Source organism: Labrus mixtus, unplaced genomic scaffold (genome assembly GCF_963584025.1).
Source record: "Labrus mixtus unplaced genomic scaffold, fLabMix1.1 SCAFFOLD_93, whole genome shotgun sequence".
NCBI classification, from domain to species: domain Eukaryota; kingdom Metazoa; phylum Chordata; class Actinopteri; order Labriformes; family Labridae; genus Labrus; species Labrus mixtus.
The window spans coordinates 135,001-155,000 of record NW_026870365.1 but is presented as its reverse complement, the minus strand read 5'-3'; the positions used below and the strand labels follow the sequence as shown (position 1 = coordinate 155,000).

General features: G+C 41.9%; 10 non-coding genes and 20 pseudogenes across 10 annotated transcripts; all 30 read right to left on the bottom strand.

Moving 5' to 3' along the window:
• Nucleotides 1-34: 34 nt before the first annotated feature.
• LOC132971716 (5S ribosomal RNA) lies at nucleotides 35-143 on the bottom strand (annotated as a pseudogene).
• A 123-nt stretch (nucleotides 144-266) lies between these two features.
• LOC132971719 (5S ribosomal RNA) lies at nucleotides 267-385 on the bottom strand. The gene has a single exon (XR_009672773.1). It is a non-coding gene; the product is annotated as a 5S ribosomal RNA (ribosomal RNA).
• A 121-nt stretch (nucleotides 386-506) lies between these two features.
• LOC132971579 (5S ribosomal RNA) lies at nucleotides 507-615 on the bottom strand (annotated as a pseudogene).
• A 123-nt stretch (nucleotides 616-738) lies between these two features.
• On the bottom strand, nucleotides 739-857 carry LOC132971549 (5S ribosomal RNA). Its single transcript, XR_009672751.1, has one exon. It is a non-coding gene; the product is annotated as a 5S ribosomal RNA (ribosomal RNA).
• A 122-nt stretch (nucleotides 858-979) lies between these two features.
• LOC132971662 (5S ribosomal RNA) lies at nucleotides 980-1,088 on the bottom strand (annotated as a pseudogene).
• Nucleotides 1,089-7,361: 6,273 nt separating this feature from the next.
• On the bottom strand, nucleotides 7,362-7,470 carry LOC132971734 (5S ribosomal RNA; annotated as a pseudogene).
• A 122-nt stretch (nucleotides 7,471-7,592) lies between these two features.
• On the bottom strand, nucleotides 7,593-7,701 carry LOC132971750 (5S ribosomal RNA; annotated as a pseudogene).
• A 121-nt stretch (nucleotides 7,702-7,822) lies between these two features.
• Nucleotides 7,823-7,941, bottom strand: LOC132971626 (5S ribosomal RNA). Its single transcript, XR_009672764.1, has one exon. It is a non-coding gene; the product is annotated as a 5S ribosomal RNA (ribosomal RNA).
• Nucleotides 7,942-8,063: 122 nt separating this feature from the next.
• On the bottom strand, nucleotides 8,064-8,172 carry LOC132971639 (5S ribosomal RNA; annotated as a pseudogene).
• Nucleotides 8,173-8,293: 121 nt separating this feature from the next.
• On the bottom strand, nucleotides 8,294-8,402 carry LOC132971666 (5S ribosomal RNA; annotated as a pseudogene).
• Nucleotides 8,403-8,524: 122 nt separating this feature from the next.
• LOC132971457 (5S ribosomal RNA) lies at nucleotides 8,525-8,643 on the bottom strand. Its single transcript, XR_009672659.1, has one exon. It is a non-coding gene; the product is annotated as a 5S ribosomal RNA (ribosomal RNA).
• Nucleotides 8,644-8,766: 123 nt separating this feature from the next.
• LOC132971494 (5S ribosomal RNA) lies at nucleotides 8,767-8,885 on the bottom strand. The gene has a single exon (XR_009672697.1). It is a non-coding gene; the product is annotated as a 5S ribosomal RNA (ribosomal RNA).
• Nucleotides 8,886-9,008: 123 nt separating this feature from the next.
• LOC132971792 (5S ribosomal RNA) lies at nucleotides 9,009-9,117 on the bottom strand (annotated as a pseudogene).
• Nucleotides 9,118-9,471: 354 nt separating this feature from the next.
• Nucleotides 9,472-9,590, bottom strand: LOC132971493 (5S ribosomal RNA). The gene has a single exon (XR_009672696.1). It is a non-coding gene; the product is annotated as a 5S ribosomal RNA (ribosomal RNA).
• A 123-nt stretch (nucleotides 9,591-9,713) lies between these two features.
• Nucleotides 9,714-9,822, bottom strand: LOC132971791 (5S ribosomal RNA; annotated as a pseudogene).
• A 355-nt stretch (nucleotides 9,823-10,177) lies between these two features.
• Nucleotides 10,178-10,286, bottom strand: LOC132971583 (5S ribosomal RNA; annotated as a pseudogene).
• A 6,268-nt stretch (nucleotides 10,287-16,554) lies between these two features.
• LOC132971711 (5S ribosomal RNA) lies at nucleotides 16,555-16,663 on the bottom strand (annotated as a pseudogene).
• Nucleotides 16,664-16,785: 122 nt separating this feature from the next.
• Nucleotides 16,786-16,894, bottom strand: LOC132971645 (5S ribosomal RNA; annotated as a pseudogene).
• A 123-nt stretch (nucleotides 16,895-17,017) lies between these two features.
• LOC132971778 (5S ribosomal RNA) lies at nucleotides 17,018-17,136 on the bottom strand. Its single transcript, XR_009672778.1, has one exon. It is a non-coding gene; the product is annotated as a 5S ribosomal RNA (ribosomal RNA).
• Nucleotides 17,137-17,260: 124 nt separating this feature from the next.
• Nucleotides 17,261-17,369, bottom strand: LOC132971705 (5S ribosomal RNA; annotated as a pseudogene).
• A 122-nt stretch (nucleotides 17,370-17,491) lies between these two features.
• On the bottom strand, nucleotides 17,492-17,600 carry LOC132971588 (5S ribosomal RNA; annotated as a pseudogene).
• A 121-nt stretch (nucleotides 17,601-17,721) lies between these two features.
• LOC132971502 (5S ribosomal RNA) lies at nucleotides 17,722-17,840 on the bottom strand. Its single transcript, XR_009672705.1, has one exon. It is a non-coding gene; the product is annotated as a 5S ribosomal RNA (ribosomal RNA).
• Nucleotides 17,841-17,961: 121 nt separating this feature from the next.
• Nucleotides 17,962-18,070, bottom strand: LOC132971747 (5S ribosomal RNA; annotated as a pseudogene).
• A 121-nt stretch (nucleotides 18,071-18,191) lies between these two features.
• On the bottom strand, nucleotides 18,192-18,300 carry LOC132971610 (5S ribosomal RNA; annotated as a pseudogene).
• A 353-nt stretch (nucleotides 18,301-18,653) lies between these two features.
• On the bottom strand, nucleotides 18,654-18,762 carry LOC132971771 (5S ribosomal RNA; annotated as a pseudogene).
• A 122-nt stretch (nucleotides 18,763-18,884) lies between these two features.
• On the bottom strand, nucleotides 18,885-18,993 carry LOC132971776 (5S ribosomal RNA; annotated as a pseudogene).
• A 122-nt stretch (nucleotides 18,994-19,115) lies between these two features.
• On the bottom strand, nucleotides 19,116-19,224 carry LOC132971730 (5S ribosomal RNA; annotated as a pseudogene).
• A 122-nt stretch (nucleotides 19,225-19,346) lies between these two features.
• Nucleotides 19,347-19,465, bottom strand: LOC132971468 (5S ribosomal RNA). The gene has a single exon (XR_009672670.1). It is a non-coding gene; the product is annotated as a 5S ribosomal RNA (ribosomal RNA).
• Nucleotides 19,466-19,585: 120 nt separating this feature from the next.
• On the bottom strand, nucleotides 19,586-19,694 carry LOC132971770 (5S ribosomal RNA; annotated as a pseudogene).
• Nucleotides 19,695-19,817: 123 nt separating this feature from the next.
• LOC132971827 (5S ribosomal RNA) lies at nucleotides 19,818-19,936 on the bottom strand. Its single transcript, XR_009672784.1, has one exon. It is a non-coding gene; the product is annotated as a 5S ribosomal RNA (ribosomal RNA).
• Between the last annotated feature and the right edge of the window lie 64 nt (nucleotides 19,937-20,000).

Sequence of the window (20,000 nt, the reverse complement as noted above, 5' to 3'; positions counted from 1 at the left end):
GATAAAAAAAAACATATGATCAAAAAAATGAAAAAGCTTACAGCACCTGGTATTCCCAGGCGGTCTCCCATCCAAGTACTAACCAGGCCCGACCCTGCTAAGCTTGCGAGATCGGACGAGTTCAGGGTGGTATGGCCGTAAGCCATTATTGTGTGCAGAAAGGGGCCTTTTGAAGATGTCATGCCCTTGATTCTGGTTGAATTTTTGGACATGTGAATATGTCTCTATATGATAAAAAAAAATCATATGATCAAAAAAAATTAAAAAGCTTACAGCACCTGGTATTCCCAGGCGGTCTCCCATGCAAGTACTAAACAGGCCCGACCCTGCTTAGCTTCCGAGATCGGACGAGATCGGGCGTGTTCAGGGTGGTATGGCCGTAAGCCATTATTGTGTGCAGAAAGGGGCCTTTTAAAGATGTCATGCCCTTGATTCTGGCTGAATTTTTGGACATGTGAATATGTCTCTATATGATAAAAAAAAACATACGATCAAAAAAATGAAAAAGCTTACAGCACCTGGTATTCCCAGGCGGTCTCCCATCCAAGTACTAACCAGGCCCTACCCTACTTAGCTTCCGAGATCGGACGAGTTCAGGGTGGTATGGCCGTAAGCCATTACTGTGTGCAGAAAGGGGCATTTTAAAGATGTCATGCCCTTGATTCTGGTTGAATTTTTGGTCATGTGAATATGTCTCTATATTATAAAAAAAAAATATATGATCAAAAAAAATGAAAAAGCTTACAGCACCTGGTATTCCCAGGCGGTCTCCCATCCAAGTACTAACCAGGCACGACCCTGCTTAGCTTCCGAGATGGGACGAGATCGGGCGTGTTAAGGGTGGTATGGCCGTAATCTGTTATTGTGTGCAGAAAGGGGCCTTTTAAAGATGTCATGCCCTTGATTCTGGCTGAATTTTTGGACATGTGAATATGTCTCTATATGATAAAAAAAAAACATATGATCAAAAAAATGAAAAAGCTTACAGCACCTGGTATTCCCAGGCGGTCTCCCATCCAAGTACTAACCAGGCCCGACCCTGCTTAGCTTCCGAGATTGGACGAGTTCAGGGTGGTTTGGCCGTAAGCCATTATTGTGTGCAGAAAGGGGCCTTTTAAAGATGTCATGCCCTTGATTCTGGCTGAATTTTTGGACATGTGAATATGTCTCTATATGATAAAAAAAAAACATATGATCAAAAAAATGAAAAAGCTTACAGCACCTGGTATTCCTAGGCGGTCTCCCATCCAAGTACTAAACAGGCCCGACCCTGCTTAGCTTCCGAGATCTGACGAGATCGGGCGTGTTTTTTTAATCTTTTATTATCAAAATTACAAAAACATTTATAATTCTTTCACATCATTTACAACAAATGCTATTACAATACATACACCCTCTAAATTAAACCTCCCCTCTGACGCAAACGGCACCCTAAAAACAATAAAAACATAGCATCAGAAAAAAAACTCAAACCACCCCTGATACCCCCAACTCATGACAACTCTTCTGAGTCCCTCCCCCAAAGCAAACACCCCTCTGAAAACAAACCACAAAAACATACAAAAACCCCACAGTATTCTCAAAAAACCACTGAGAAAAAAAAAACCCACATCAAATCACCCATTTTCCCCATGACCAAAAAAGAAGCCCTCGTACCAAAAAAACCAAAAACAAAATAATTTAGACATCCCACATAATTCCCTCCTCGTTTACTCTACACACATTCGCACCTTCCACAAACATTCTCACAAACTCACTCTCATTCGCTATGTACAGTAATTTAAGATGTGCTTTCCATTCATTCACAAACATTCTCCACACATTCATTTTCTTACTTTCATACAGTGCATAATTCCTCCTGTTAAAAACCGCTTTTCTTGCAAAAGCCAAAATTATATTCATTACATTGTGATTTTTTTGTTTTGTTCCCACCCCCAACAACACCGACAATTCCCACCCCCTTTCATTCCAACACTCATTCTTACTGCATTTCCTCAACATTTCTCTTATTTTTCCCCAAAAATAAACCAATTCCCCACACGTAACAAACAAATGTATTAAATCCTCATCCGTACTTTCACATACACAACACTTTCTTTCATACCTCTCCTTATGGATCTGATGCAGGACGATGCAGGTGAAGATCCTCCTGTGCCTCAGTTTGAAATCTAGGTCAAATATTGCATGTGGTGTATGCGGAATGTTAATGTTCTTCCATATCATGTTGCTTGTTATGTCCGGGTATGTGTCTGTCCATTTTACTTCGGATGTGGGTTTCTGTATTCTATGTGTGATTTCGCACCTATACCAAATTTTTGTAGTGACATCTATAATGTTGTGTTTCTTCTCCCCTAGGCACAGGGAGATCCCCCCCACATCGTCCTGCATCACTCCCTCCTTCTCTTTGATTAATTTTTCCCATTCGCTCGACAAAGACAATTTTACATTTGCAAACACTCCCTCAATCACATCCTTTCTGCACACACACCCTTTATTTTTTAAACCCCTCACCACCATTTGTAAATCAAAATCCCCCCCACAGTTCAGTAAATCCCTTATTCTAATATATCCCGCTTTCGACATAGCTTCACACTTAATTACCCTCTCCCCATTTTTAAAATACGGGCTCGAGAGGAAGGGCAGTCGTAGCACTGACCCTCTCGTTCCGCACTCTGGTACAGTCCAGGATGAAACCTGATACCACGCACTGAGTACTTCCTGGAAAAACCGTGGCAAGTGTTTAAATGAATCCGGGTTATTGATCTGGTACAGGTTGTCCTCGTTGTAGAGTCCAAAACTGCACAGATATTGTTTGAAGTGGTTTTTCCAAACTACGTTCCGGTTCTGGTCCATAAATTTGCCTATCAATTTGACTCTTAGTGCTACTTTTTTTGTAAGTAAATCAATCAAAGCTAGCCCCCCCTGATCTTTAGCCCCTATTATTGTTTTGTGAGCTATACTCGCTGCTTTGTTTTTCCAAATAAAGTCCCTAATGGTCTTTGAAATCTCCTTAAAGGCCCAGTCCGGAAGCGTACAAGTACTCAGCGCATGATTCACTTTGGACAACACGAGAGCATTTGTTACGGCTACCCTTCCTCTCAACAATAGACCCCTCGCTTTCCACAAATTCAATGTTTTTTTAATTTTACCCACCACCTCTTTCCATGTTATATCATCACATTCATTCTCATTTTTCCCCATATTCACTCCCAACACTTTTCTTCTCTCACACACCGTTTTAAATCCCCACTTATTAACTAGATTGGATTCCTTACCTAGTAACATAATTTCTGACTTATTTTCATTTACTTTTGCCCCAGATGCTCTTTCATAAGTTTGTACATGTTTTAATATTAATTCAATATCCTCCTCTCCTTTTACCATTATATTCACGTCATCTGCATACTGTATTATTTTTACGTTTTCCTTACCTATACCTTTTATGTTTACGTCTTCCGATATCAGTGCTGCCAGCGGCTCTGCTACCAAGCTGTACAACAGCGCTGACATCGGACATCCTTGTCTCACTGACCTTGATATTTTAAAAGAATCAGTTAGTTCCCCGTTACATTTTATCTTGCTTTCCGCTCCTGTATACAACATATTTATCCATTCTCTCATTCTCTCTCCGAATCCAAACTTCTCTAACACCTTCCCCATGAACCCGTGATCTACTCTGTCAAAAGCTTTATTTAAATCAATCCCTAGCCATATTCCCCCCTCCCCTTCCATATCCCTGACCGTCTGTTTTATTGAAATGATTGAGTCTGCTATGTCTCTGTTTGGTATACTGTATGATTGTGTTTGTTCTATGATTGTTCCTATTACCTCCCTGATTCTATTGGCTATTGTTTTCGCTATGATTTTGTAGTCTGTGTTGAGTAGGCTGATTGGTCTGTAGTTGTCCAGATTTTTATTGTCCCCCTTGTTTTTGTAAAAAATAGTAACCACCCCTTCCCCTAAACTTTTTGGTATATGTTTCACTTTTTCCATATATTTACTCAATTTGTTCACCAAGGGCACCAGCTGCTCTTTGAAAGCTTGGTAGAATTCCGCAGTTAGGCCATCGCTCCCAGGACTTTTGTTTTTGTTTAACCCCTCTAAAGCACTTCTGATTTCTCCCTCTGTAAACTCACAATCACACCACATTTTATCGTCCTCGCTTAGTTTTTTCTTTAAGGCACCCAAAGCTCTGTTCACACTCACGCTATCACACTCCTGTCTCGAAAACAGGCTTTCATAATAGCCCTTTACTATTTCTAAAATTCCCTTTTTATCTGTCACACTTTTACCTGCTTCATTTAATAATTCGTTTATTTCTGTTCTTTTTTGTTTTTGTTTTTCCAGACCTAAAAAAAAGGCTGTACTCCTCTCCCCCTCATACATATATTGTATTTTACTCCTAATGGCTGCACCCCTACTCTTTTTAAGTTCAATCACTCCCAACTGTTCTTTTAAATGTATGTATTTTTCGACATCTACATTATCTACACTGTCAAGCGATGCTATTTCCTCACTTAGTTGTTTTCTCAAATTCTCTTCCTTTCTATTTTCTCTCCACTTTTTCTCTTTACTATAATTGATACACTTTTTTTTAATTCTGACTTTTACACTATCCCACCACACATTCATATCTTCACTCTCATTCCACTCATATCCCACATCATTCAACAATCTTTCCATACTTTTCACAAACATTCCATCATCCAGCAAGCTTGCATTAAAGCACCATATCCCTCCTTTACGTACATTCGTTTCTTTTCTAAACGTGATTTCTATTCCAGCGTGATCGCTCCACATATTAGTTTTATATTCAACTTCTTTAATCCACCTCACTACCTCGCATGTCACCAAAGCATAATCTATTCTAGATTGTTTTAATCTATTTAGTACAATTTGTCTCCTGGAGAACACCCTCTCCCATGGATGTAGCAATCTCCAAATATCAATGCATTGTTTCGTTATCATTATATCTTTAAGTGTCCCCCTGCTCACATCCCCCTTAAACACATTATTTTTTGACACATCGGTGGGTGTCATCGCCACATTAAAGTCACCGATTATTATACAATTCCTTTCCCACCATTTGCTTATTGCAATGAAGAATGTTTTCCTTTCTTTTTCTCCATTCGGTGCATATATATTTATGATTCTTATATTTTTCGTTTCATACACACAGTCTATTACTATTATTCTTCCTTCTTTGTCTCCATAAACCAAATTTACCCCTGTTACCCGACCCGTTTTGACTAAAACCGCCACTCCTCTCGCCCTCGACGTGCCATTGGAGCAGAAAATATGGCCCACAAAGTCTTTTTTTATGTCTTCCACCAGGGAATCATCCCACCTGGTCTCCTGCAGGCACAAAACGTCATTCTGCAAGGAAAGAATCGCATGTCTTTTTTCTTTGTTCCTTAGTCCATTCACGTTAATCGAAAATAAATTAAAGGCCATTATCATAAAAATAAAAACAAAAAAAAAGGATTTACAGGGGTTATTGTCAGTCATTATTTGTCCTTACATTTCAATTTTTTCACCAACTTTTTTCGTTGTCCAAGACTTAGTCTTTTTTGCGCACTCGCCAGTTCACCCACATCCATTTCGCTGTCCGTTTCATTGGGACTGGTGCTTTTACCCGTATTATTTAGCGTGATTTTTCTCCCTCCCGCCTGTCCAACACCACTCTCAGGCATCTCCCTCCCCTCTGTGCTCATGCTTACCCCCGGGTCTTCTGCCACGTCCCTTCCGTCTCCTTTTTTCCCTCTCTCGCTCGTTTTTCGCTGCTTCTGCTGTCCTCCCTCTCCAGCCAGCTCCGGCGTCTCCAGCTCGCACTCTGACGCCCGTTCTCCTCCGCTCTCTCTGCTCTGCTCCATTTCTCCGTCACTGTTCTCGTCTTCTCTGATCTCCTTCCTGCTTGCTCCGATCACCTCCTTCTCCTCCGCCTCCTCCTCGTACACCTCCTCCGCCTCGTCTTCATCCTCGTACACCTCCTCCACCTCGTTCTTGCTCTCCTCTCCGTTCTCACACTCACATTCATTTTCTCTTTTTTTACAGTTTGTGCATTTTGTGCTGTTCGCGCTGCACTCTCGCGCAAAGTGTCCCTGCACCCCACAGTTGTGGCACATAAATTCTGGACACTCTCTCAGGATGTGTCCCGGCTGGATGCACATCCTGCACACTTTTTGTTGTCTATCATGTATTACTCTAGAGTATTCGTTCCCCATCACAGTGTTAAACTTTGTGGAGAAAGGGAGTGACTGTACCTGGTCATTAAATCTGACCCGGACAAACCTCGTTCCGTCAGCTATCATTGTTCCAGGCCACATTCTGCGTTTTATTGGTGATGTCGGTTTCACTCCCCATCCCGTCAGCTTCCAAACTATTTCCTCATCTGTGATATACGCTGGCAGGTTTAAAAAAGACACCACCAGCTCATCATTATTTAGTTCTCTCGCCACGACTCTGGTCTCTCCGATCTTAAATCCATCCAGCAGCCTTTCCTTTCCTTTAATGTTGCTCACCGTCACCTCCAGTTTTTCAGGTCCCAGGGTTCTGCACGCCAGCAGGCCCCCACAGATCATTTTTATGTTGCTCATGACGTGATTTAGAGGAACTTTGTCTCCCACCATTTCAATGTTTAGTGTTAGTTTTCTCTCAAAAGACACTTTTGCTTCCTCTTTTTCTGCTCTCTCGCCACGTCTCCCATTCTCTGCATGCGGAGCAATCAGCCCGCCGCTCCTCTCTCTTCCTCTCTCTCCGTCATCCATTCAGTTCCCTGTTTCATTTGCCGTTTTCATCCGTCCTTTTTGTCCGTCGTTCTTCTCGTTGTCGTTTAATCCATTCCTTTGTTTCAGTGCCATGTTTGTTTGTTCACGTTGTTGTCCGTTCTCTTTTCCTTTTTCCATCTCTCCAGTCCGTGGTCCTGTCATCTTTGTGATCTGTCCGTGTGAGTTTGCTCGCGACATACGAGCAAACATTCACAAAAAACAAAAATTCTTCACAAAATTGTGGAAAAAAAACAGGAAAAAAGGTGAAAAGAAAAACGATCCCCCTAACAGTCAGTGACTGCTGGGGGACATTCACTCATAATCTGAGGTATTTAAATAAATCCAAAGCGCATCCAAAAAACAAACAAATTAGTCCAGCTGTCCTGCTCAGTACTGACACGTCAGCTCTCCTTCAGCACCACACAAACTCTGACAGCAAAAGGGGCGTGTTCAGGGTGGTATGGCCGTAAGCCCTTGTTGTGTGCAGAAAGGGGCCTTTTAAAGATGTCATGCCCTTGATTCTGGCTGAATTTTTGGACATGTGAATATGTCTCTATATGATAAAAAAAAACATATGATCAAAAAAAATGCAAAAGCTTACAGCACCTGGTATTCCCAGGCGGTCTCTCATCCAAGTACTAACCAAGCCCGAACCTGCTTAGCTTCCGAGATCGGACGAGTTCAGGGTGGTATGGCCGTAAGCCATTATTGTGTGCAGACAGGGGCCTTTTAAAGATGTCATGCCCTTGATTCTGGCTGAATTTTTGGACATGTGAATATGTCTCTATATGATTAAAAAAAAACATATGATCAAAAAAATGAAAAAGCTTACAGCACCTAGTATTCCCAGGCGGTCTCCCATCCAAGTACTAACCAGGCCCGACCATGCTTTGCTTCCGAGATCGGATGAGTTCAGGGTTGTATGGCCGTAAGCCATTATTGTGTGCAGAAAGGGGCCTTTTAAAGATGTCATGCCCTTGATTCTGGCTGAATTTTTGGACATGTGAATATGTCTCTATATGATAAAAAAAAACATATGATCAGAAAAATGAAAAAGCTTACAGCACCTGGTATTCCCAGGCGGTCTCCCATCCAAGTACTAACCAGGCCCGACCCTGGTTAGCTTCCGAGATCGGACGAGATCGGGCGTGTTCAGGGTGGTATGGCTGTAAGCCATTATTGTGTGCAGAAAGGGGCCTTTTAAAGATGTCATGCCCTTGATTCTGGCTGAATTTTTGGACATGTGAATATGTCTCTATATGATAAAAAAAAAACATATGATCAAAAAAATGAAAAAGCTTACAGCACCTGGTATTCCCAGGCGGTCTCCCATCCAAGTACTAACCAGGCCCGACCCTGCTTAGCTTCCGAGATCAGACGTGTTAAGGGTGGTATGGCTGTTAGCCATTATTGTGTGCAGAAAGGGGCCTTTTAAAGATGTCATGCCCTTGATTCTGGCTGAATTTTTGGACGTGAATATGTCTCTATATGATAAAAAAAAAAACATATGATCAAAAAAATGAAAAAGCTTACAGCACCTGGTATGCCCAGGCGGTCTCCCATCCAAGTACTAACCAGGCCCGACCCTGCTTAGCTTCCGAGATCGGACAAGTTCAGGGTGGTATGGCCGTAAACTTCATTGTGTGCAGAAAGGGGCATTTTAAAGATGTCATGCCCTTGATTCTGGCTGAATTTTTGGACATGTGAATATGTCTCTATATGATTAAAAAAAAAACATATGATCAAAAAAATGAAACAGCTTACAGCATCTGGTATTCCCAGGCGGTCTCCCATCCAAGTACTAACCAGGCCCAACCCTGCATAGCTTCCGAGATCGGACGAGATCGGGCGTGTTCAGGGTGGTATGGCTGTAAGCCATTATTGTGTGCAGACAGGGGCCTTTTAAAGATGTCATGCCCTTGATTGTGACTGAATTTTTGGACATGTGAATATGTCTCTATATGATAAAAAAAAAAACATATGATCAAAAAAATGAAAAAGCTTACAGCACCTGGTATTCCCAGGCGGTCTCCCATCCAAGTACTAACCAGGCCTGACCCTGCATAGCTTCTGAGATCGGACGAGATCGGGCGTGTTCAGGGTGGTATGGCCGTAAGCCATTATTGTGTGCAAAAAGGGGCCTTTTAAAGATGTCATGCCCTTGATTCTGGCTGAATTTTTGGACATGTGAATATGTCTCTCTATGATAAGAAAAAAAACATATGATCAAAAAAATGAAAAAGCTTACAGCACCTGGTATTCCCAGGCAGTCTCCAATCCAAGTACTAACCAGGTCGGACCCTACTTAGCTTCCGAGATCGGACGAGTTCAGGGTGGTATGGCCGTAAGCCATTATTGTGTGCAAAAAGGGGCCTTTTAAAGATGTCATGCCCTTGATTCTGGCTGAATTTTTGGACATGTGAATATGTCTCTATATGATAAAAAAAAACATATGATCAAAAAAAATGAAAAACCTTACAGCACCTGGTATTCCCTGGCAGTCTCCCATCCAAGTACTAACCAGTCCCGACCCTGCTTAGCTTCTAAGATCGGAGAATTTCAGGGTTGTATGGCCGTAAGCCTTTATTGTGTGCAGAAAGGGGCCTTTTAAAGATGTCATGCCCTTGATTCTGGCTGAATTTTTGGACATGTGAATATGTCTCTATATGATAAAAAAAAAAACATATGATCAAAAAAATGAAAAAGCTTACAGCACCTGGTATTCCCAGGCGGTCTCCCATCCAAGTACTAACCAGGCCTGACCCTGCATAGCTTCTGAGATCGGACGAGATCGGGCGTGTTCAGGGTGGTATGGCCGTAAGCCATTATTGTGTGCAAAAAGGGGCCTTTTAAAGATGTCATGCCCTTGATTCTGGCTGAATTTTTGGACATGTGAATATGTCTCTCTATGATAAGAAAAAAAACATATGATCAAAAAAATGAAAAAGCTTACAGCACCTGGTATTCCCAGGCAGTCTCCAATCCAAGTACTAACCAGGTCGGACCCTACTTAGCTTCCGAGATCGGACGAGTTCAGGGTGGTATGGCCGTAAGCCATTATTGTGTGCAAAAAGGGGCCTTTTAAAGATGTCATGCCCTTGATTCTGGCTGAATTTTTGGACATGTGAATATGTCTCTATATGATAAAAAAAAACATATGATCAAAAAAAATGAAAAACCTTACAGCACCTGGTATTCCCTGGCAGTCTCCCATCCAAGTACTAACCAGTCCCGACCCTGCTTAGCTTCTAAGATCGGAGAATTTCAGGGTTGTATGGCCGTAAGCCTTTATTGTGTGCAGAAAGGGGCCTTTTAAAGATGTCATGCCCTTGATTCTGGCTGAATTTTTGGACATGTGAATATGTCTCTATATGATAAAAAAAAAAACATATGATAAAAAAAAATGAAAATGCTTACAGCACCTGGTATTCCCGGGCGGTCTCCCATCCAAGTACTAACCAGGCCCGACCCTGTTTAGCTTCCGAGATCGGATGAGTTCAGGGTGGTATGGCCGTAAGCCATTATTGTGTACAGACAGGGGCCTTTTAAAGATGTCATGCCCTTGATTCTGGCTGAATTTTTGGACATGTGAATATGTCTCTCTATGATAAAAAAAAAACATATGATCAAAAAAATAAAAAAGCTTACAGCACCTGGTATTCCCAGGTGTTCTCCCATCCAAGTACTAACCAGGCCGGCCCTGCTTAGCTTCCGAGATCGGGCGAGATCGGGCGTGTTTTTTTTTTAATCTTTTATTATCAAAATTACAAAAACATTTATAATTCTTTCACATCATTTCCAACAAATGCTATTATAATACATACACCCTCTAAATTAAACCTCCCCTCTGACGCAAACGGCACCCTAAAAACAATAAAAACATAGCATCAGAAAAAAAAAAAAAACTCAAACCACCCCTGATACCCCCAACTCATGACAACTCTTCTGAGTCCCTCCCCTAAAGCAAACACCCCTCTGAAAACAAACCACAAAAACATACAAAAACCCCACAGTATTCTCAAAAAACCAATGAGAAAAAAAAACAAACCCAAATCAAATCACCCATTTTCCCCATGACCAAAAAAGAAGCCCTCGTACCAAAAAAACCAAAAACAAAATAATTTAGACATCCCACATAATTCCCTCCTCGTTTACTCTACACACATTCGCACCTTCCACAAACATTCTCACAAACTCACTCTCATTCGCTATGTACAGCAATTTAAGATGTGCTTTCCATTCATTCACAAACATTCTCCACACATTCATTTTCTTACTTTCATACAGTGCATAATTCCTCCTGTTAAAAACCGCTTTTCTTGCAAAAGCCAAAATTATATTCATTACATTGTGATTTTTTTGTTTTGTTCCCACCCCCAACAACACCGACAATTCCCACCCCCTTTCATTCCAACACTCATTCTTACTGCATTTCCCCAACATTTCTCTTATTTTTCCCCAAAAATAAACCAATTCCCCACACGTAACAAACAAATGTATTAAATCCTCAACCGTACTTTCACATACACAACACTTTCTTTCATACCTCTCCTTATGGATCTGATGCAGGACGATGCAGGTGAAGATCCTCCTGTGCCTCAGTTTGAAATCTAGGTCAAATATTGCATGTGGTGTATGCGGAATGTTAATGTTCTTCCATATCATGTTGCTTGTTGTGGTATGTGTCTGTCCATTTTACTTCGGATGTGGGTTTCTGTATTCTATGTGTGATTGCGCATCTATACCAAATTTTTGTAGTGACATCTATAATGTTGTGTTTCTTCTCCCCTAGGCACAGGGAGATCCCCCCCACATCGTCCTGCATCACTCCCTCCTTCTCTTTGATTAATTTTTCCCATTCGCTCGACAAAGACAATTTTACATTTGCAAACACTCCCTCAATCACATCCTTTCTGCACACACACCCTTTATTTTTTAAACCCCTCACCACCATTTGTAAATCAAAATCCCCCCCACAGTTCAGTAAATCCCTTATTCTAATATATCCCGCTTTCGACATAGCTTCACACTTAATTACCCTCTCCCCATTTTTAAAATACGGGCTCGAGAGGAAGGGCAGTCGTAGCACTGACCCTCTCGTTCCGCACTCTGGTACAGTCCAGGATGAAACCTGATACCACGCACTGAGTACTTCCTGGAAAAACCGTGGCAAGTGTTTAAATGAATCCGGGTTATTGATCTGGTACAGGTTGTCCTCGTTGTAAAGTCCAAAACTGCACAGATATTGTTTGAAGTGGTTTTTCCAAACTACGTTCCGGTTCTGGTCCATAAATTTGCCTATCAATTTGACTCTTAGTGCTACTTTTTTTGTAAGTAAATCAATCAAAGCTAGCCCCCCCTGATCTTTAGCCCCTATTATTGTTTTGTGAGCTATACTCGCTGCTTTGTTTTTCCAAATAAAGTCCCTAATGGTCTTTGAAATCTCCTTAAAGGCCCAGTCCGGAAGCGTACAAGTACTCAGCGCATGATTCACTTTGGACAACACGAGAGCATTTGTTACGGCTACCCTTCCTCTCAACAATAGACCCCTCGCTTTCCACAAATTCAATGTTTTTTTAATTTTACCCACCACCTCTTTCCATGTTACATCATCACATTCATTCTCATTTTTCCCCATATTCACTCCCAACACTTTTCTTCTCTCACACACCGTTTTAAATCCCCACTTATTAACTAGATTGGATTCCTTACCTAGTAACATAATTTCTGACTTATTTTCATTTACTTTTGCCCCAGATGCTCTTTCATAAGTTTGTACATGTTTTAATATCAATTCTATATCCTCCTCTCCTTTTACCATTATATTCACGTCATCTGCATACTGTATTATTTTTACGTTTTCCTTACCTATACCTTTTATGTTTACGTCTTCCGATATCAGTGCTGCCAGCGGCTCTGCTACCAAGCTGTACAACAGCGCTGACATCGGACATCCTTGTCTCACTGACCTTGATATTTTAAAAGAATCAGTTAGTTCCCCGTTACATTTTATCTTGCTTTCCGCTCCTGTATACAACATATTTATCCATTCTCTCATTCTCTCCCCGAATCCAAACTTCTCTAACACCTTCCCCATGAACCCGTGATCTACTCTGTCAAAAGCTTTATTTAAATAAATCCCTAGCCATATTCCCCCCTCCCCTTCCATATCCCTGACCGTCTGTTTTATTGAAATGATTGAGTCTGCTATGTCTCTGTTTGGTATACTGTATGATTGTGTTTGTTCTATGATTGTTCCTATTACCTCCCTGATTCTATTGGCTATTGTTTTCGCTATGATTTTGTAGTCTGTGTTGAGTAGGCTGATTGGTCTGTAGTTGTCCAGATTTTTATTGTCCCCCTTGTTTTTGTAAAAAATAGTAACCACCCCTTCCCCTAAACTTTTTGGTATATGTTTCACTTTTTCCATATATTTACTCAATTTGTTCACCAAGGGCACCAGCTGCTCTTTGAAAGCTTGGTAGAATTCCGCAGTTAGGCCATCGCTCCCAGGACTATTGTTTTTGTTTAACCCCTCTAAAGCACTTCTGATTTCTCCCTCTGTAAACTCACAATCACACCACATTTTATCGTCCTCGCTTAGTTTTTTCTTTAAGGCACCCAAAGCTCTGTTCACACTCACGCTATCACACTCCTGTCTCGAAAACAGGCTTTCATAATAGCCCTTTACTATTTCTAAAATTCCCTTTTTATCTGTCACACTTTTACCTGCTTCATTTAATAATTCGTTTATTTCTGTTCTTTTTTGTTTTTGTTTTTCCAGACCTAAAAAAAGGCTGTACTCCTCTCCCCCTCATACATATATTGTATTTTACTCCTAATGGCTGCACCCCTACTCTTTTTAAGTTCAATCACTCCCAACTGTTCTTTTAAATGTATGTATTTTTCGACATCTACATTATCTACACTGTCAAGCGATGCTATTTCCTCACTTAGTTGTTTTCTCAAATTCTCTTCCTTTCTATTTTCTCTCCACTTTTTCTCTTTACTATAATTGATACACTTTTTTTTAATTCTGACTTTTACACTATCCCACCACACATTCATATCTTCACTCTCATTCCACTCATATCCCACATCATTCAACAATCTTTCCATACTTTTCACAAACATTCCATCATCCAGCAAGCTTGCATTAAAGCACCATATCCCTCCTTTACGTACATTCGTTTCTTTTCTAAACGTGATTTCTATTCCAGCGTGATCGCTCCACATATTAGTTTTATATTCAACTTCTTTAATCCACCTCACTACCTCGCATGTCACCAAAGCATAATTTATTCTAGATTGTTTTAATCTATTTAGTACAATTTGTCTCCTGGAGAACACCCTCTCCCATGGATGTAGCAATCTCCAAATATCAATGCATTGTTTCGTTATCATTATATCTTTAAGTGTCCCCCTGCTCACATCCCCCTTAAACACATTATTTTTTGACACATCGGTGGGTGTCATCGCCACATTAAAGTCACCGATTATTATACAATTCCTTTCCCACCATTTGCTTATTGCAATGAAGAATGTTTTCCTTTCTTTTTCTCCATTCGGTGCATATATATTTATGATTCTTATATTTTTCGTTTCATACACACAGTCTATTACTATTATTCTTCCTTCTTTGTCTCCATAAACCAAATTTACCCCTGTTACCCGACCCGTTTTGACTAAAACCGCCACTCCTCTCGCCCTCGACGTGCCATTGGAGCAGAAAATATGGCCCACAAAGTCTTTTTTTATGTCTTCCACCAGGGAATCATCCCACCTGGTCTCCTGCAGGCACAAAACGTCATTCTGCAAGGAAAGAATCGAATGTCTTTTTTCTTTGTTCCTTAGTCCATTCACGTTAATCGAAAATAAATTAAAGGCCATTATCATAAAAATAAAAACAAAAAAAACGGATTTACAGGGGTTATTGTCAGTCATTATTTGTCCTTACATTTCAATTTTTTCACCAACTTTTTTCGTTGTCCAAGACTTAGTCTTTTTTGCGCACTCGCCAGTTCACCCACATCCATTTCGCTGTCCGTTTCATTGGGACTGGTGCTTTTACCCGTATTATTTAGCGTGATTTTTCTCCCTCCCGCCTGTCCAACACCACTCTCAGGCATCTCCCTCCCCTCTGTGCTCATGCTTACCCCCGGGTCTTCTGCCACGTCCCTTCCGTCTCCTTTTTTCCCTCTCTCGCTCGTTTTTCGCTGCTTCTGCTGTCCTCCCTCTCCAGCCAGCTCCGGCGTCTCCAGCTCGCACTCTGACGCCCGTTCTCCTCCGCTCTCTCTGCTCTGCTCCATTTCTCCGTCACTGTTCTCGTCTTCTCTGATCTCCCTCCTGCTTGCTCCGATCACCTCCTTCTCCTCCGCCTCCTCCTCGTACACCTCCTCCGCCTCGTCTTCATCCTCGTACACCTCCTCCACCTCGTTCTTGCTCTCCTCTCCGTTTTCACACTCACATTCATTTTCTCTTTTTTTACAGTTTGTGCATTTTGTGCTGTTCGCGCTGCACTCTCGCGCAAAGTGTCCCTGCACCCCACAGTTGTGGCACATAAATTCTGGACACTCTCTCAGGATGTGTCCCGGCTGGATGCACATCCTGCACACTTTTTGTTGTCTATCATGTATTACTCTAAAGTATTCGTTCCCCATCACAGTGTTAAACTTTGTGGAGTAAGGGAGTGACTGTACCTGGTCATTAAATCTGACCCGGACAAACCTCGTTCCGTCAGCTATCATTGTTCCAGGCCACATTCTGCGTTTTATTGGTGATGTCGGTTTCACTCCCCATCCCGTCAGCTTCCAAACTATTTCTTCATCTGTGATATACGCTGGCAGGTTTAAAAAAGACACCACCAGCTCATCATTATTTAGTTCTCTCGCCACGACTCTGGTCTCTCCGATCTTAAATCCATCCAGCAGCCTTTCCTTTCCTTTAATGTTGCTCACCGTCACCTCCAGTTTTTCAGGTCCCAGGGTTCTGCACGCCAGCAGGCCCCCACAGATCATTTTTATGTTGCTCATGACGTGATTTAGAGGAACTTTGTCTCCCACCATTTCAATGTTTAGTGTTAGTTTTCTCTCAAAAGACACTTTTGCTTCCTCTTTTTCTGCTCTCTCGCCACCTCTCCCATTCTCTGCAATCAGCCCGCCGCTCCTCTCTCTTCCTCTCTCTCCGTCATCCATTCCGTTCCCTGTTTCATTTGCTGTTTTCATCCGTCCTTTTTGTCCGTCGTTCTTCTCGTTGTCGTTTAATCCATTCCTTTGTTTCAGTGCCATGTTTGTTTGTTCACGTTGTTGTCCGTTCTCTTTTCCTTTTTCCATCTCTCCAGTCCGTGGTCCTGTCATCTTTGTGATCCGTCCGTGTGAGTTTGCTCGCGACATACGAGCAAACATTCACAAAAAACAAAAATTCTTCACAAAATTGTGGAAAAAAAACAGGAAAAAAGGTGAAAAGAAAAACGATCCCCCTAACAGTCAGTGACTGCTGGGGGACATTCACTCACAATCTGAGGTATTTAAATAAATCCAAAGCGCATCCAAAAAACAAACAAATTAGTCCAGCTGTCCTGCTCAGTACTGACACGTCAGCTCTCCTTCAGCACCACACAAACTCTGACAGCAAAAGGGGCATGTTCAGGGTGGTATGGCCGTAAGCCATTATTGTGTGCAGAAAGGGGCCTTTTAAAGATTTCATGCCCTTGATTCTGGCTGAATTTTTGGACATGTTAATATGTCTCTATATGATAAAAAAAAACATATGATCAAAAAAATGAAAAAGCTTACAGCACCTGATATTCCCAGGTGGTCTCCCATCCAAGTACTAACCAGGCCCGACCATGCTTAGCTTCCGAGATCGGACGAGTTCAGGCTGGTATGGCCGTAAGCCATTATTTTGTGCAGAAAGGGGCCTTTTAAAGATGTCATGCCCTTGATTCTGGCTGAATTTTTGGACATGTGAATATGTCTCTATATGATAAAAAAAAAACATATGATCAAAAAAATGAAAAAGCTTACAGCACCTGGTATTCCCAGGCGGTCTCCCATCCAAGTACAAACCAGGCCCGACCCTGCTTAGCTTCCGAGATCAGATGTGTTAAGGGTGGTATGGCTGTTAGCCATTATTGTGTGCAGAAATGGGCCTTTTAAAGATGTCATGCCCTTGATTCTGGCTGAATTTTTGGACATGTGAATATGTCTCTATATGATAAATAAAAAAACATATGATCAAAAAAATTAAAAAGCTTACAGCACCTGGTATTCCCAGGCGGTCTCCCATCCAAGTACTAAACAGGCCCGACCCTGCTTAGCTTCCGAGATCGGACGAGATCGGGCGTGTTCAGGGTGGTATGGCTGTAATCCATTATTGTGTGCAGACAGGGGCCTTTTAAAGATGTCATGCCCTTGATTCTGGCTGAATTTTTGGACATGTGAATATGTCTCTCTATGATAAAAAAAAAAAACATATGATCAAAAAAATGAAAAAGCTTACAGCATCTGGTATTCCCAGGCAGTCTCCCATCCAAGTACTAACCAGGCCCGACCCTGCTTAGCTTCCGAGATCGGATGAGTTCAGGGTGGTATGGCAGTAAGCCATTATTGTGTGCAGAAAGGGGCCTTTTAAAGATGTCATGCCCTTGATTCTGGCTGAATTTTTGGACATGAAAATATGTCTCTCTATGATAAAAAAAAAACATATGATCAAAAAAATAAAAAAGCTTACAGCACCTGGTATTCCCAGGCGGTCTCCCATCCAAGTACTAACCAGGTCCGACCCTGCTTAGCTTCCGAGATCGGACGAGTTCAGGGTGGTATGGCCGTAAGCCATTATTGTGTGCAGACATGGGCCTTTTAAAGATGTCATGCCCTTAATTCTGGCTGAATTTTTGGACATGTGAATATGTCTCTATATGATAAAAAAAAAAACATGATCAAAAAAATGAAAAAGCTTACAGCACCTGGTATTCCCAGGCGGTCTCCCATCCAAGTACTAACCAGGCCCTACCCTGCTTAGCATCCGAGATCGGACGAGATAGGGCCTGTTCAGGGTGGTATGGCCGTAAGCCATTATTGCGTGCAGAAAGGGGCCTTTTAAAGATGTCCTGCCCTTGATTCTGGCTGAATTTTTGGACATGTGAATATGTCTCTATATGATAAAAAAAAACATATGATCAAAAAAATGAAAAAGCTTACAGCACCTGGTATTCCCAGGCGGTCTCCCATCCAAGTACTAACCAGGCCTGACGCTGCTTAGCTTCCGAGATCGGACGAGTTTAGGGTGGTATGGCCGTAAGCCATTATTGTGTGCAGAGAGGGGCCTTTTAAAGATGTCATGCCCTTGATTCTGGTTGAATTTGTGGACATGTGAATATGTCTCTATATGATAAAAAAAAACATATGATCAAAAAAATGAAAAAGCTTACAGCACCTGGTATTCCCAGGCGGTCTCCCATCCAAGTACTAACCAGGCCCGACCATGCTTAGCTTCCGAGATCGGATGAGATCAGGGTGGTATGGCCGTAAGCCATTATTGTGTGCAGAAAGGGGCCTTTTAAAGATGTCATGCCCTTGATTCTGGCTGAATTTTTGGACATGTGAATATGTCTCTATATGATAAAAAAAAAACATATGATCAAAAAAATGAAATACCTTACAGCACCTGGTATTCCCAGGCGTTCTCCCAGCCAATTACTAACCAGGCCCGACCCTGCTTAGCTTCCAAGATCAGACGAATTCAGGGTGGTATGGCCGTAAGCCATTATTGTGTGCAGAAAGGGGTCTTTTAAAGATGTCATGCCCTTGATTCTGGCTGAATTTTTGGACATGTGAATATGTCTCTATATGATACAAAAAAAACATATGATCAAAAAAATGAAAAAGCTTACAGTACCTGGTATTCCCAGGCGGTCTCCCATCGAAGTACTAACCAGGACCGACCCTGCCTAGCTTCGGAGATCTGACGAGTTCAGGGTGGTATGGCCGTAAGCCATTATTGTGTGCAGAAAGGGGCCTTTTAAAGATGTCATGCCCTTGATTCTGGCTGAATTTTCGGACATGTGAATATGTCTCTACATGATACAAAAAAAACATATGATCAAAAAAATGAAAAAGCTTATAGCACCTGGTATTCCCAGGCGGTCTCCCATCCAAGTACTAACCAGGACCGACCCTGCCTAGCTTCGGAGATCTGACGAGTTCAGGGTGGTATGGCCGTAAGCCATTATTGTGTGCAGAAAGGGGCCTTTTAAAGATGTCATGCCCTTGATTCTGGCTGAATTTTTGGACATGTGAATATGTCTCTATATGATACAAAAAAAACATATGATCAAAAAAATGAAAAAGCTTATAGCACCTGGTATTCCCAGGCGGTCTCCCATCGAAGTACTAACCAGGACCGACCCTGCTTAGCTTCGGAGATCTGACGAGTTCAGGGTGGTATGGCCGTAAGCCATTATTGTGTGCAGAAAGGGGCCTTTTAAAGATGTCATGCCCTTGATTCTGGCTGAATTTTTGGACATGTGAATATGTCTTTCTATGATAAAAAAAAAACATATGATCAAAAAAATGAAAAGGCTTACAGCACCTGGTATTCCCAGGCGGTCTCCCATCCAAGTACTAACCAGGCACGACCCTGCTTAGCTTCCGAGATCGGACGAGATCGGGCGTGTTAAGGGTGGTATGGCCGTAAGGCATTATTGTGTGCAGACAGGGGCCTTTTAAAGATGTCATGCCCTTGATTCTGGCTGAATTTTTGGACATGTGAATATGTCTCTATATGATAAAAAAAACATATGATCAAAAAAATGAAAAATCTTACAGCACCTGGTATTCCCAGGCGGTCTCCCATCCAAGTACTAACCAGGCCCGACCAAGCTTAGCTTCCGAGATCGGATGAGATCAGGGTGCTATGGCCGTAAGCCATTATTGTGTGCAGAAAAGGGCCTTTTAAAGATGTCATGCCCTTGATTCTGGCTGAATTTTTGGACATGTGAATATGTCTCTATATGATAAAAAAAAAAACATATGATCAAAAAAATGAAAAAGCTTACGGCACCTGGTATTCCCAGGCGGTCTACCATCCAAGTACTAACCAGGCCCGACCCTGCTTAGCTTCCGAGATCGGACGAGATCGGGCTTGTTCAGGGTGGTATGGCCGTAAGCCATTATTGTGTGCAGACAGGGGCCTTTTAAAGATGTCATGCCCTTGATTCTGGCTGAATTTTTG